Raw genomic sequence first — 14,111 nt, forward strand, 5'->3', positions numbered from 1 at the left:
GACAGCAATAATCAACATTTCTGATTTATTCAAATTTCTGTTTTAAATCAAAGAACAACATGTAAAGATGTAGCGTTGTTCATTAGGTAGATTTAAAAATCAGAATGAAATAATACCCCGATGAGCTAAATCAGAAGAAAAGAAAAAATTATCCAAAATAAGTAAATAAATAATAATAAAAAAGTAAAAAATTATCCAAAGAATTAAGAGATAAAATTTAATAATTTGGTATTAAACCAAATACACGACTCATCAAAAAATTAATTATCGTGATAAAGAAACTTAAATCAGATAATCACAAAAATACAGATGAACCAATTGCAGCTTTCCTAATTGAGTAAAAAAGTGACAAAACCACTGACTATTTAAGAATCTTAAAAGACCTATCACTAATAACCCTTCAATGAGAAACGCCAATGGTATCTACGCCTGAAGTAATGACCAAAAAGCCAAATGAATAGTTTTGCAGAGTAATATGGCACATTATGCATTTCATCCAATTAAGATACCATCTTGAGGATTGAAATAAAACAATTCAATATGAACGAAAAATTTAATTTGCAATACCTAAAAAAGTCCCAAATTAACAGCAGACAATATTAATCCTCGAGAAGCCGCTGGTTATGATCTGACGATAGGAAAAATATTGAAATAGCTTTCCAGAACAACAATATCGACCAGGTTACCCGACCAAAGATCATGTTATTAACAAACGCAATATAAAAAGCATTAAAACCTTATATCTATTGAAAAGACACAGTCACTCACGATTAACACAAAACAGTAACAGTACATAAGCATAAAAGGTAAAATCAGAATATATAAAATCTGACGATTTTACGAAGAAACGAGACCAGTAATGACCCATGCGATCGAGACCAGAGCAAAAACAACTACAACTAAGAAGCTTCTAAGGACAAATGCAGTGAGAACGCTGAGATTTATTGCTGTTAACACTCAAAATATAAACTTACTGAAAAAATAATTCGTTTATAAGAAAACAAGGCGCTGTCCGAGATATTGTAAGATTGGCTAGACAGAGACGTAGGGAGTTGAGAGATCAAATAAGCAAAATCAACGGTGAGAGGCTCTCAAAAATTGCAAGGTGAGAAAAACCCAATACATCGAGATCACCTGGGAGACCTCGAAAACTATGATATAAAAGCTAAATATCGGAATCCCAAGACTTAATTATTGTAAGAATGAATATGACTAAATTGACCTAATTTAAGAGAAAGAATTGAACATAATATTAAAATAAATTTTCTGAATGTCACTTTATATCATATTAATAACACAACTAAAACTATGTGGTCTTCACGATATCCCAACTGTAAATCTTATCAATCATTCTTCCATAAGAAGTCTGTAATTATAGGTCCTGCTTATAGATCTATAGAACTAACAGATCCAGAGTACAGACCAACTGTAATAGAAAAACGAAAAAATGCCCTCCTAGGTAAACATCTAGTTAAAACGGTTTTCAAATCAAGACTAAATAAATTTTACAACAATGCCAATACCAAAAAAACCAACAGCTCCAAGACTACGCACACAACTATTCTATATACAAAAAGTTTATCCGCACAACTAGCTAATCTCTTAGCCAAACATAATATATTGGTGGCTCATCAAGGTAATAATATTTTAAATAATAATTTCACCAAACCAAAAACAAAAACTCAAAAAATAAGATGTTCTTTACGAGATACCATGTACTAACTAAGAGAGTGTCTATTGTCTATATTGGGTCAACTAGTCAACTAATTCAATCCAAAATTTGTTCCCATGAATATGACAAGAACAACAGCACTGCGCTTGCAAAGCATGAAAATGAGAAGAAGCATAAATTTGACGTTTAAGGCATAAAAATTTTAAAAACCAAGCCAGAGAAAAATGAGAGGGAGATTTACGAATTAATCGAAGTAAAAAGAAACAGTAACGCAATAAATCACCAAAGAGATTTAAAGGAACTAAATATAATATATTCAAATCTGATTTAAATTAAAATAAATGTAACACCATAAAAAACTCTTCAAGTTATAGCATAGCATTTTAACTCATTCACTTTACCTCATTCAAAAACACCAAAGATACGCCCATGTAAACATAATTATATATAAAAGCAATGAGATATCAGATATCAGTCAATTTTTACTCTTTGTCAGTTTGTTGTGTCTTAATTTACGTTTGGTCAGTTTTTATATGTTTTACAATTTTGTTCTAAATATTGTCCATTTTGGAATCTTAATAAAGGCAAGGATTACCTGCCAAAACGTTGATTTAAACGGAATAATAAAATCTAGTTCCAATGAAATATTAAATATTTTGCAGACTACAAATCACATACTTTTATTCCTTTAATTTAAACTAAATCCTGCAAAAATATAGCTAATCTACCCAATTTATGTTATCTGCACAAAAGTCTACAAAAAGTTAGAAGTTAAATGAAGTGATTTACAAACAAAATCTCAATTAGATTAAAACTAATTATTAAAAAGCAGTTATCAATCTGTGAAAGTTTTTGGCTACATTTCTTGCTTTCGACAAATTTCCAAATGCACTTTCTTTATTAAAACTTTTTCGCACTTCCTCGAATCAATTAAGTTAGAATCCAATCTGATCGACCTCGGATTTCTATAAATCTGGCCAACTAAAATTTATGATCTATTTGAGAAAAAGTTCAACTAACGATGGAAAAATGTAAGGAATATCAACTTTGGGAAAAAGTCAATAAAACAAAAGTTTTCTACTATATACACACTTTTGGAATTATGAAAAGGATTAAAAGTTTATTATTTATTTGCTCAATGTAGACGTTTTTTGGCGATATTTTTATTTTCCATTATTTGTTTTAGAGTTCAGAGAAACAGTTAAAAGGTTGGATTTAATCGAACAATACCAGATATAGTATATATATATATATATATATATATATATATATATATATATATATATATATATATATATATATATATATATATATATATAGTTTTATATAGCGTGATGGCAAACACTTTTGATAAAAAAATAACAATTTATTAAATATTACTTTAAAATAATAAAATTTGTGGAAATAAAAATAGAAATAAAAATATCCAATATTTCTTCTAAAGAAGCTGGAAGCTGAATGTAACGATATAATTCATTGACTATTTATTATAGATATTCATATTGATTTAAAGAGTATGCTGTCATCTTTATCTCTCAACTTTGTGCACTTAACCATTTATTCTTTATTTGAACAGCAAAAACAAATCAATAAGTTTTAATGAATTTTTCGTAGTAGTTATTATTGCTTAACACTTATAGAAGATGGTGCCCTCAACAAATTTGGAATAATTGTTATAATGGGGAATCGAGAAAGATAGACAAAATAGACAAAAAGACGAGAAAAATAGACAAAAAAACCTATAAATCAGGGACGCAAATTCCTACCTAAATCACTTCAAAACAATATATTGGACAAAAATGATGTATATTAGGGTATAAAATATTATTTGAACATAATACTAGTACTAGGGCGATCCAATAAGTACTTAGCCTACAAAAGAAAAACAAGAATTTTGGAAAAGTGAAGATTTATTTCTTAACATTATCCCAATAATTGTAGGTTAATCCCATATAAATATAATGATTAAATAAAATTTGATATTGTCTGTAACAATAAATAAATATAAAACAAATATTAACAAATAGTACTATGAAATGCTCTATCTGATTCAAAGAGATTTAATGACATCAAGAAAAATGTACGTAAATAATATGTGAACGTTTAGAAAACAATCTTAAAGCAAAATGTACCAAACTTTATATGACGCGTTGCTGGTAAATCACTAATTATTCATAAATAACAAAATTATATATATTATATAAGAAAAAAATAGCACATAATGTCAACTAAAACAAAAAAATTTCTTAAAAAAAGAATAAATACTAATCAAAAAGCTTATCTGAAACACAGATGATAATAAAGATACTCACATTTTCAAATGCTCCTCCAAAGGAAACAGAAGAAAGCTTTATAGAAAAGTCTGAAAAACTTGTTTGTACATAAACATACGCAGAGAAGGTAGGATGTATATACAGTATAGTATTGATATAAAAATGAACATCATCCAAATAATTCACGCTTCGAAAAGTTTGTATAGAGGCCCTCTACATCAGCGGGATTAAAAACTGCAGAGTTTTTTCTGTCGCTGTACTGGAAAAATTCCTATAGTTGACAAAACACTGAAACTTCTACCAAATATAAATGAATGAGAACATGAGCAGGTACATGTTATGGCTCGGTATACCGGGAAAACTCAACGGAAATGTTTCAAAGCGACATCGTAGACAATTTATTTGGGAAATGGTTGCAACAGACAAGTTAATTTACGACATAAATGTTGACTGATTTATATATTAGGTATCATAGAATATATTACTTTCCATAAACGTCACATCTCAAGATACAAAAATCAATACTAATATACAAAAGTTTAGAATAGAAATTTAAAAGAGCAGATTTTGTGAAGCTTTTGATTAAATTTTAAGCTTTAACAGTAGTTGTAATTCTCACTTATTATATGAAAACTAATTCCATTTTCTTTTGAGGGTCTTTTTGATTTTAACAATATGACCAAGTTTACCGAAAGCAATTATATTTGAGGTTTTTGTATTAAAGATTGAATTTATTGTATTCCTTCTTTTTCCTATAGATATTTGTTTAGAAAATATCATTATCCTAGTTATTTTATTATATCTTTTGTAATAACCGAAAATTGTATACTGAATTCTTCCTCCTTAATTTTTGACAAATTTTTGCGTTGAAATATTATTCCATTGCTTTAGAGACATCTTTATAAACCAAATCGATTTATTTTTCGTCATATGCCGTTAAAGGGGCCTAAATTTCTATAATTTTTACCTATGGTATTCTTATACAGTGATGAGTGTCTTACCTCCCGGCTTTTTAACGTAAGAGATAGAAAACATAGTTACCTTGTGAAATAAAAAGAGATGAAACTCGTAGAGGTGGGAAATAATCGGTAGAAACCTATAATTTACATTACATTACATTACATTACCACTATCGATAGTCACACCTTTAGACATTAGCTTCGAGCTTAATCACCTCGGTCATAATTATTATGTGTAACGTCGTTTGTGTGACGTATTTCCATTTATAATTTGGCATTAAGTAAAAACTGATTGACCACAATAAAGCAAAAATGTGCATAAAATAATTTAATTAATAGTGAATATTTAATCTAAAGTTTTAAATTATTAACCAAGAATAATTTCTACTGTGATTTGAGGAGTTTTATACACTCTTGTCACAGAATAATTATCAATCCTTCGTGGCTTAGTGGTAAGAATTCGACACTGCGACACAGGCGTCGCAGACGATTAGAGTTTAAAACCCACATTGTGGTTTTGTTTTTTTTTTTTTAATAATTTGAAATTATGCAGAGATCGTTTTGCTTTGAATCACTAAACATTTATGTCACTAGTTACTAGTATTAGAAGTGTTTAAAGTTAAACATAAATATCTTATTGAAAAAACAGTATCGTTGTACTTCGAAAATAAAGTAAAAACTCTTCAAAATTAAAAGAACGTTTAAAGAATGTTTAAATAAGTAAAAATTCTACAAAAATAAACTGTACAGAGGACAGAGAACTGTAAATCTACCTGTACAGAGGAATTGATATTAGCACTGAGATTCACCGGATTATTTTGCATTCACAACTGAAGACTGTAAAACTGGAATTGAATTTGAATTATTTTGTATTTCTATTTTATAACATTGGAATAAGAATAAATTGTAAATTATGAGTTTTTCGAAAACTTGTTACCTAATATGTATCATATTTTTTATTATTTTTTGATTGAATAAAACAAAAATTTTATCTTTGGTGTGAATTGAACCCCAACCTTCTTGTCAATAGACCACGTCTCTAGCTATTACGCCAATTCCACACACAATAATTGTTTTCCGATTGAACATACCTACCTTTAGTTTAGTCAAATATTTTAGTTGAGTTATTTTTATTATTAACTAACTTAAAGATTTATAATTTAAAATCAGTACTAATTAATGTTTTTTACTATAATATATCTTAATTTATTCAATCATTTATTCTAAAATCAGAAATTATTTAAAATAAAATATTTTCGAGGTCATCCGTATAATTATGACTGAAGTCAAATAGCCACGTCTAAAACTAGTTTATCTCATACTATCTCACAACTTAATCTATCTTCTATCCTTTCCGCTATTTTGCCGGGTGGTAAGACACTCATCACTGTATAAGTTCCTCGACCTGAAATCACCTTTATGCTTTACACAATTGATACTTATGGTAATAGTCCAATAAAGAATAATGGACAGGAAGTTGAAACTGTAACAACCTATGATTATCTACGGAACATAATATTAAGTTAAGGAAAAAATTATTTAGACATAGCTCATAGGACAAAATAAACCAAATATTATATACCAGTGGTTCTCAACCTTTGTACCTTAGTCATGTACCACAAAATTCTTTTTATTATTTTGGTACCACCTAACTGAAATACTTAACCTAGCTAAATAATCTAATTAACTGTAATGTATATACTGAAAGTTTAAGGAATGAATAAAATCAAATTCAACAAGAGTAAAATTTTTTTAGGTTATATTTTTAGAATTTATATATAGGTAGTTAGAATAACACACTATTTGGTGAGAAGGTTGTGCTTAAGTATTTCTACATAGTACTTATTAATATCTAGTTCGGTGTTACCCATTCATTCTCCATCCATCCCTCTTTATAAAATCCATTTTCACACAGGTATGTTGTCGAAAAGGATATCAAGTATTTTAAAGCGCATTTTAAGAGAAGGGAAATCAAAATTTCTTCTTATCCAAAATTCACCAAGGTCACATTGCTTAAATTTTATTTTTAATTTTAGTTCACCATCAAACGATACATCAACTAGTTTTTCTTGTTTAGTTGTACTTACATCCAGTGTAGACGACTCTACAATAAAGGGATTACGTATTCATTCAAAATCAGAATATTTTCTCTAAAGTTCTTATTAAATGACTTGATTTCACAGTGAATCTTACAACATTTCAATATCAATAATATGGAATGATCAAACAAACGATCCAACTTTATCAGTAATAACAAACCGAGTTGTATGTTTGCATTGTAAACAAAAACTCAAATCGTTTAGTCTGGTAAATATACCACTGATATATGCTGATTGGCACAACTAAATTGTATCGGAAAACCTATCTTTTAGTCAATGATTTTTTGGCTAGTAATACTTAAACTTTGGAACGAAGATCAAATTATCGAGATAGCACTTTTCCTCTTGAAAGCTACCTACCTAACCTCTGTATGTAGGAGAAAACTATCGTATATTTCCCATTTCGGAACGCAATAGTCTTGAATTCAAAGCTCTTGACTTAATAAAATTTACTACTTTACAGTGAATAAAGACACCTTTGTCAGTCTTTGGCAACTGGTAAAATAAGTCTTTGCCTAGTTGTATGGTATTTCGAAGTATTTTCATACATGGCTATTCTTAAATTGGCCAAAAAAGAAACTAACAGCATTTTTGTTGCTTGGAGAAAACATAGCTATTTTCTTCTGTCCACCTTTAAGTATAGCTTCTTTCATTTTAAAAAAATCTGATGGTTTTCCTGTTACGTTCTTTCTTTCTTTTCTGATACTGTTGAATTCAATTTATTTCAACACAATTATAACTATAAAAAATCGAATAACGACAATTAGTGATCGGAGTCTCCAGATGTCAATTTAAAGATACTTTTTGAAATGTTCTTAAACAATAGTTACCCAAAACATATAATAAAAAACTAAACTAATACTAAATAGCACTTCTTTTTATAATATAGCTTTAATAAATAATCCACAACCAGTTTTATAAAAAAATAGCTTACATACAAAATTTAACAGACCAAATTTTTCGGATCCGAACAGAATTTCAGAATTTTTTTCAGAACAGAAAAGTCCCATTTTTCAAAATATTTCCGAACATTAAATTAATTAAATAAAAATCACTTCTAAATTCAAGGTTATTTTTAAAAACAAAAGTTAAAACTCCAAATTAACTAATGAGTAACATAATTTACCGAATAAATTGCAGACGATGTCAAAGTTGTTATATTGGTCAAAGTCAACAGTGGCTTAAACATCGTGTCACTAAATACAAAAGTGACTGTAACATAAAAGAAAACTCTTATGCCTTAGTAGACCACCACTTAGGGACACCAGACAGGACATAACTTTGACTTTAATAATGTAAAAATCTTGGAACAAGTTAATAATTGTAAAAATCGACTTTTCCTTGGAATGGTACAACAAATTAACAAAACTTCTGAATCTATCAATTGTAACACCGACACCAATCATTTCAGTAATATCTACCGCAGCATACTAAACATATGATATGATAGATCTTAACCTTTAAAATCAAACTCACTTAATAATCTTCTAGTATCTCTACCTACAATTTTTCCATTTCTAAATAATATCAGTATTACAATAACTGACTACGCACCATGAATTACATTTTATAGATCAACTTAATATGTTCCTGATTATTTCTCATTCCTCTACTATTAATTACATTTATCCACCTTATAATATCCATAATACTGTCATAATAATTGTTTACCTTATTCAGTAAAAATTGTCCAATATAAGAATTCACTCTATAAAATATAATGTATTGCGGTTACCGTAACTCCTAAATAAATTAAAATCAAACAAATGTAATTTAGATATGTTAACAAAATTTAAATTTTTGCTCTTCTAGTTGTAAATATGCACTTTGTTTACTTCGAATAATTACATAATAATTAACAGTTTTCTCCTGAAGAAGTCACAAAATCGTGACGAAATATTGAGACATAAAACAAATTCCTACAGACCGATTGCTAATACTATGAATCAATATATATATATATATATATATATATATATATATATATATATATATATATATATATATATTTATATGTAAATAAGACCGAAAAATCACTGAAAACGTTCGTTCTCAATAGTTTTAATAATTCTAATCCATTTGGATTTAATGATTCATTAAATATATACCAATGACACTAGTTTTTTATCTTTATCTTTAATGATTCATTAAATATATACCAATTACACTAGTTTTTTATCTTTACAAATCTTTACAATGAAGTTTTTACTTCGTTGCAGATATTTTTGTTTTTATTTTAATTTATTTCATACAGAAACTTTGTATGAGAATAGTTTTAGTGTTTTATTAACTTCAGCGTTGTGGAGCATACCCATATTGAACTAAGCGTAATGTCCAATGTGACTTCTTTAATTTAAATTCATCTACGGTGTAGCAGGCAATTACTCTGCGTAATAAAACCAAACTGAATTCACAGGGTGGATATTTTTCATGTCACGTCGTTCAACGACAACAAGCAGTTGTTGCTTGAAACACTTCCAATAAAGTTGCTTTTACGGAATCCCCAACCCGACTAGACGTTCTTCGTCAGTGCCGGAGATTCTAAAAAAAGAAAAAGTTTGAAAAATATTTTACATTGAACAAGTCAATGTTAGTAACTTCAAATGAATATAGGTGTAAGAAGAACTATAGATTGAACCCCTTCTTAAAGTTTCATAGTATAATAGAAGATTTAGTTGAAGTGCAACAATAAATATGGTTGTTATGACGACAAATAACAGAACAAAAATCAAATACTATTAAAAATTTAACAACACATTATTGTCTTAATATTTACAAATCATCTTTTTACACAATAATTGTCTATCCTAAAAAATTAATGTACATTTACAATAAAATATTACGTCTCTCATGTTATATCCAAAGTTTATATTCTCAGTTTCTTGTATCTTTCTTTGAATATTCATATAATTTCATCCCAGATATTTCCTTGCTCCTCCGCCCATGTTGTTTGCTACATCTCTTAGTCCCGTTAGCCGGAATTTATTCTAGGGATCACTTATTGTTCAATGAAAAACAACTGACGTACTTGTTTGCAGGGATACTTTGTAAGAGGACGTAATGTAATATAAAGTTAAGCAAACATTTTTTCCTCGATTTATTATTCACGCCAAGTGTTTCAAAGAATCTTCAAAAATAAACGACTACAACAAATGTCGTTTGTCACATATTTTATATATTTTTAAGAGACACCGTGATTCTAATGTCCAAATGAGAGTGAATATTTTATATTTTGTGGAAAGAAATTATATAATTTAAAATGACATATTTCTTGTTTTTGGAGTTTCGACTTCCAGTAAGCAAATTGTCTGAAAAAAAACGTTAAATATAAAAAATTATATATTCTCTAAATTACTATACTTTTTACCAATTGGTGATTAATAAATTATTTACAGTTTAGATTTACTTTTCGACGATCTTGGATGCAGCAACTACGTCCTATTTTTATCAAAAATCCCAAAAGATGTTAATGTACCGTAGATATCAAATCAAATTTTGATTTTTTGTGCCTGTTGTTAGTGATATGTTTTTATTCTTAAGTTATAAATTATGTGTCCCTGATATGTAATTACTTCATGAAATTTGGTATTTTTATATTGCTGATCTCTTCTTTCAGTATTACGTAATTGAGAGCCTCTTCCTTTGATTTTTTTCCTATCATTTAAAAGTATTGATGAATCTTTCCAATGAACTCTCTATGTTCAACATTGTCACACCAGGTATTAACCAAGGATGCAATAATTAAATAACAATAACCTCAAAAGATGCAATTAAGATAAAACAATAGTTGTTAATTTATTGAATGAATAGACCGTTGAGTGCAATGGAGAATCTGAGGATCTTTAAGGACCTAAATTTTACTGTTACCCCATAAGTTCCAAATCTAGACGTAATCAGATAGGTTAAAAAAAGTCTGTCTGTCAACACATGATAAAGAAGAATATATTGCACTCTTTAAAATGCAACTGGAAAAATGTACAACATAGCAACAGGATGCAAGCAAAGAAGAACTAAAATCAATTAAATTATTAAAATAAGATGAGTCGCTAATAATCTTGCTAGCAGCCAAGAGCAATGCAACCGCTATCATGGACATAGCTCAAAATCAGGAAAAAACTCCAGAGCTTATCACAAATTAACCATACACGAAAATATAGAAGGATTCAACCAAATCTATGGTACACATATATAGAGTGAGTTTTAAGTATGGAACGCCTAAATTATGTCTGACACCGTTTGCAGGATTTATATTAATTTTTGTTGGTAATAATTTTGTAATACCACCGATATTACGGTGGTATTTACATTGATATACTGATTACTGTTTAAATGGGAATAAGCCACAATTAAAGGTTAAAGTACGTTTATCGACGTTTCAATTTCCACTTCGGAAATCTTTCTCAAAATACAAACGTTTTTTTTTGAAAAAAGTTTTTCTCTAAATATCTACAAAAGGAAAAACGAAAAATGCTAGGTAAGTGAAACCAGATAACAAAAAACAAGGTAGTACTCTTTTGTACCGTATAATACACAATATAGTACAATAAAACAATTCGACTATTCAGACTATTTAAATATGCTAAAGATAATAAATTAGTTAAAACTAACACTACACTAGAAAAACTTGGCATGTCATTTACATTTTAATTACCTTGAAAACCTAACCCACAGCCCTTTAAATATTACCATTTCTCGCAATAAAAATGTTAATATTTCTCTACTGCTCTTCTACTCTTCATATTTTTAAAAAAACATTTAAAAATGATTTAATGTACAGGTTGTTTTATTTAAACAAAACACAATTTTGGTTCAATCCGTTGTTCTGACTCGCCCTGTATAATCTAAAATAATTTTAAATCACAGACGTTTTGTTTAATATATTATTGAAATTATCTGAAATCTAACAAGAAATAATTCGGAAAAAACACAAAAGGTTTATCAGAAAAATTCGAAAGGGATAGTAGGAAATTGGCCTCCTTATAATCATAGATAAAGTTAATATTTCAAAAAAGTATTTAAAATATTTACTTGTTGATTTACTAGCTCCTTACACATATGTACTCGTATGTCCTAAAATGCATATTTAACTTTCGCTACTTTACAACCATTAAAAATTTCACAAAAATCTCCACTCTCGCATTTTTTCGTCGTCACACAAACTAAACACCACAATTATTACGCGTCTCTGCTGCACCCACTAAATTACCATTTAGAGCATTCTTCGCAGCGGCAAATACAACCCCGTACGGTTTAATTCAGAGGTTTAAAACATGGATAGTTCTGGATAGTGAAGAGGCCGAGCTCAACTAGCCTGGTCTCTGGCATGCTAATACCATCTCTCTTGGGACTTTCATTAAACAAGTGGCTGTCTACGTTTACAAGCCCTGACCGGGATTATGCGAATCTTCAATTAAGTTGCATTTTCACAAGGAAAAACGGATGTTGACTTTTAATACAAGTTTTAAATAGATTTTTGGGAATTAGTTAAAATTCAAAATTAAAGGATATTCCAAGTCAAATTATTATTATTGAAATTGAATCGTTTATAATTAATTTAAATATCTCATTTGCACTTTAGACAAAAAATTTATTTTCCTAATTTATCGAATTAAGAGAAAAAGATAATATACCATCGAAAAGGTTAATACTCTATAGCAGCCGTACTCAAACTGTGGTACGCGTACCACTGGTCTTACGCAAAGCACTTAAATGTGGTACTCTATAAACTAGAAGAAACGAAGAATTTTAATAAAATTTACTAGCAAATGTTATTTTTTACGTTGTGCATGGCAACGCTGTGAGTTTGAAACCACAAGCGCGTAATGTCTTATTCATTATTGGCAACACTGGAATCACGGCAAATTGTCACCGCCCTTGATTCACGTCCATTCACGTCATTGTGGTTGGTTTTGTCGAAACCAGTACTTTGCTGCTACTGATTTGTGCTAATTTTTGCATACAAAAAATGGATAAGTGGCTTAAAAGAAACAACAGAACATCTGAAAATCCCGGTCCTTCGAGCTCCATTTCAGAGTCGGAGCCTATACAGGGTGATGACAAAAAGAGTTCTTTCAAAAAACTAAAAGTGGCGGTTGGGAAATATGATCCTGAATACATTATTATGGGATTTACATTCACGAATATAAATGATGAGATAAGGCCCCAATGTGTAATCTGTTCGGAAATTCTTTCTAACCAGTGTATGAAACCTTCGCTATTAAAACGCAACTTGAATACAAAACATTCAGTGTTGGAAAATAAACCTAAGGATTACTTCGTTCGAAAGTTAACGGAGATGAGAGGCACAAAGAAATTAATGTCGAATTTCACCGGCAGCAACCAAAAGGCAGTAGAGCTTCCTCGTGAGCTTAATAATTGTGAAGTGTAGAAAATCACATACCATCGGTGAAAAACTAGGTCCGCCTGCCGCGCAAGATATGGAAACGTGTATTTTTGGGAAGAATTCAGGTAAACGTGATCATATTCGTGAACGTGAAAAAGTGATCATATTCAGCTATTGCTACACACAGAGGTAAGATGGTTATCAAAAGGAAAAAATGTTGAACAGGTTATTCGAGTTGCGCACATGTTTTTAATGGAAACCAATTTTGAACTACGGGATCGGTTACTAGATGAATTGTGGCTCACAACACTATCTTACGTAACAGACATATTTAATCGATTAAATGACCTTAACTTAAGCTTACAAGGTAAATCACATAATCGATTTTCTCTAAACGACAAAATAAATGCTTTTATCAAAAAATGTTATATGACATGGACGTATAAATAAAGATGGACTAGGCATGCATTGCACTCTGTTCACCTAAATTTGAAGTCGAAAAGTTTATAGGCGCGGGGAAAGAGACGAGGTTATAGACTGTGACATTTCCCTTTCAGTCAGCGGCGTACCTTCCAATAATTGAAAGGTATTTGAAACACTTTTTTCATTTGTATAAATAATGGCTATTGGTTTGATTGCTTTTATTTTTAGTATCGTAAACATATAAAATATTTCGAAAAAGTGAGAAACAACGAACGATGAATAGTTTTAATTTTCAGCGTATAGAAATATATTTATAAAAATTGATTTACACAAAAGAATAGA

General features: G+C 29.2%; 1 protein-coding gene across 7 annotated transcripts in view; it reads left to right on the plus strand.

Moving 5' to 3' along the window:
* Nucleotides 1–14,111, plus strand: part of Rbp6 (RNA-binding protein 6) — a 1,719,762-nt gene that overhangs the window by 1,071,323 nt on the left and 634,328 nt on the right. The gene's annotated exons all lie outside the window — the stretch shown is intronic.

This window comes from Diabrotica undecimpunctata, chromosome 3 (assembly GCF_040954645.1).
Source record: "Diabrotica undecimpunctata isolate CICGRU chromosome 3, icDiaUnde3, whole genome shotgun sequence".
Taxonomy (NCBI): Eukaryota; Metazoa; Arthropoda; class Insecta; order Coleoptera; family Chrysomelidae; genus Diabrotica; species Diabrotica undecimpunctata.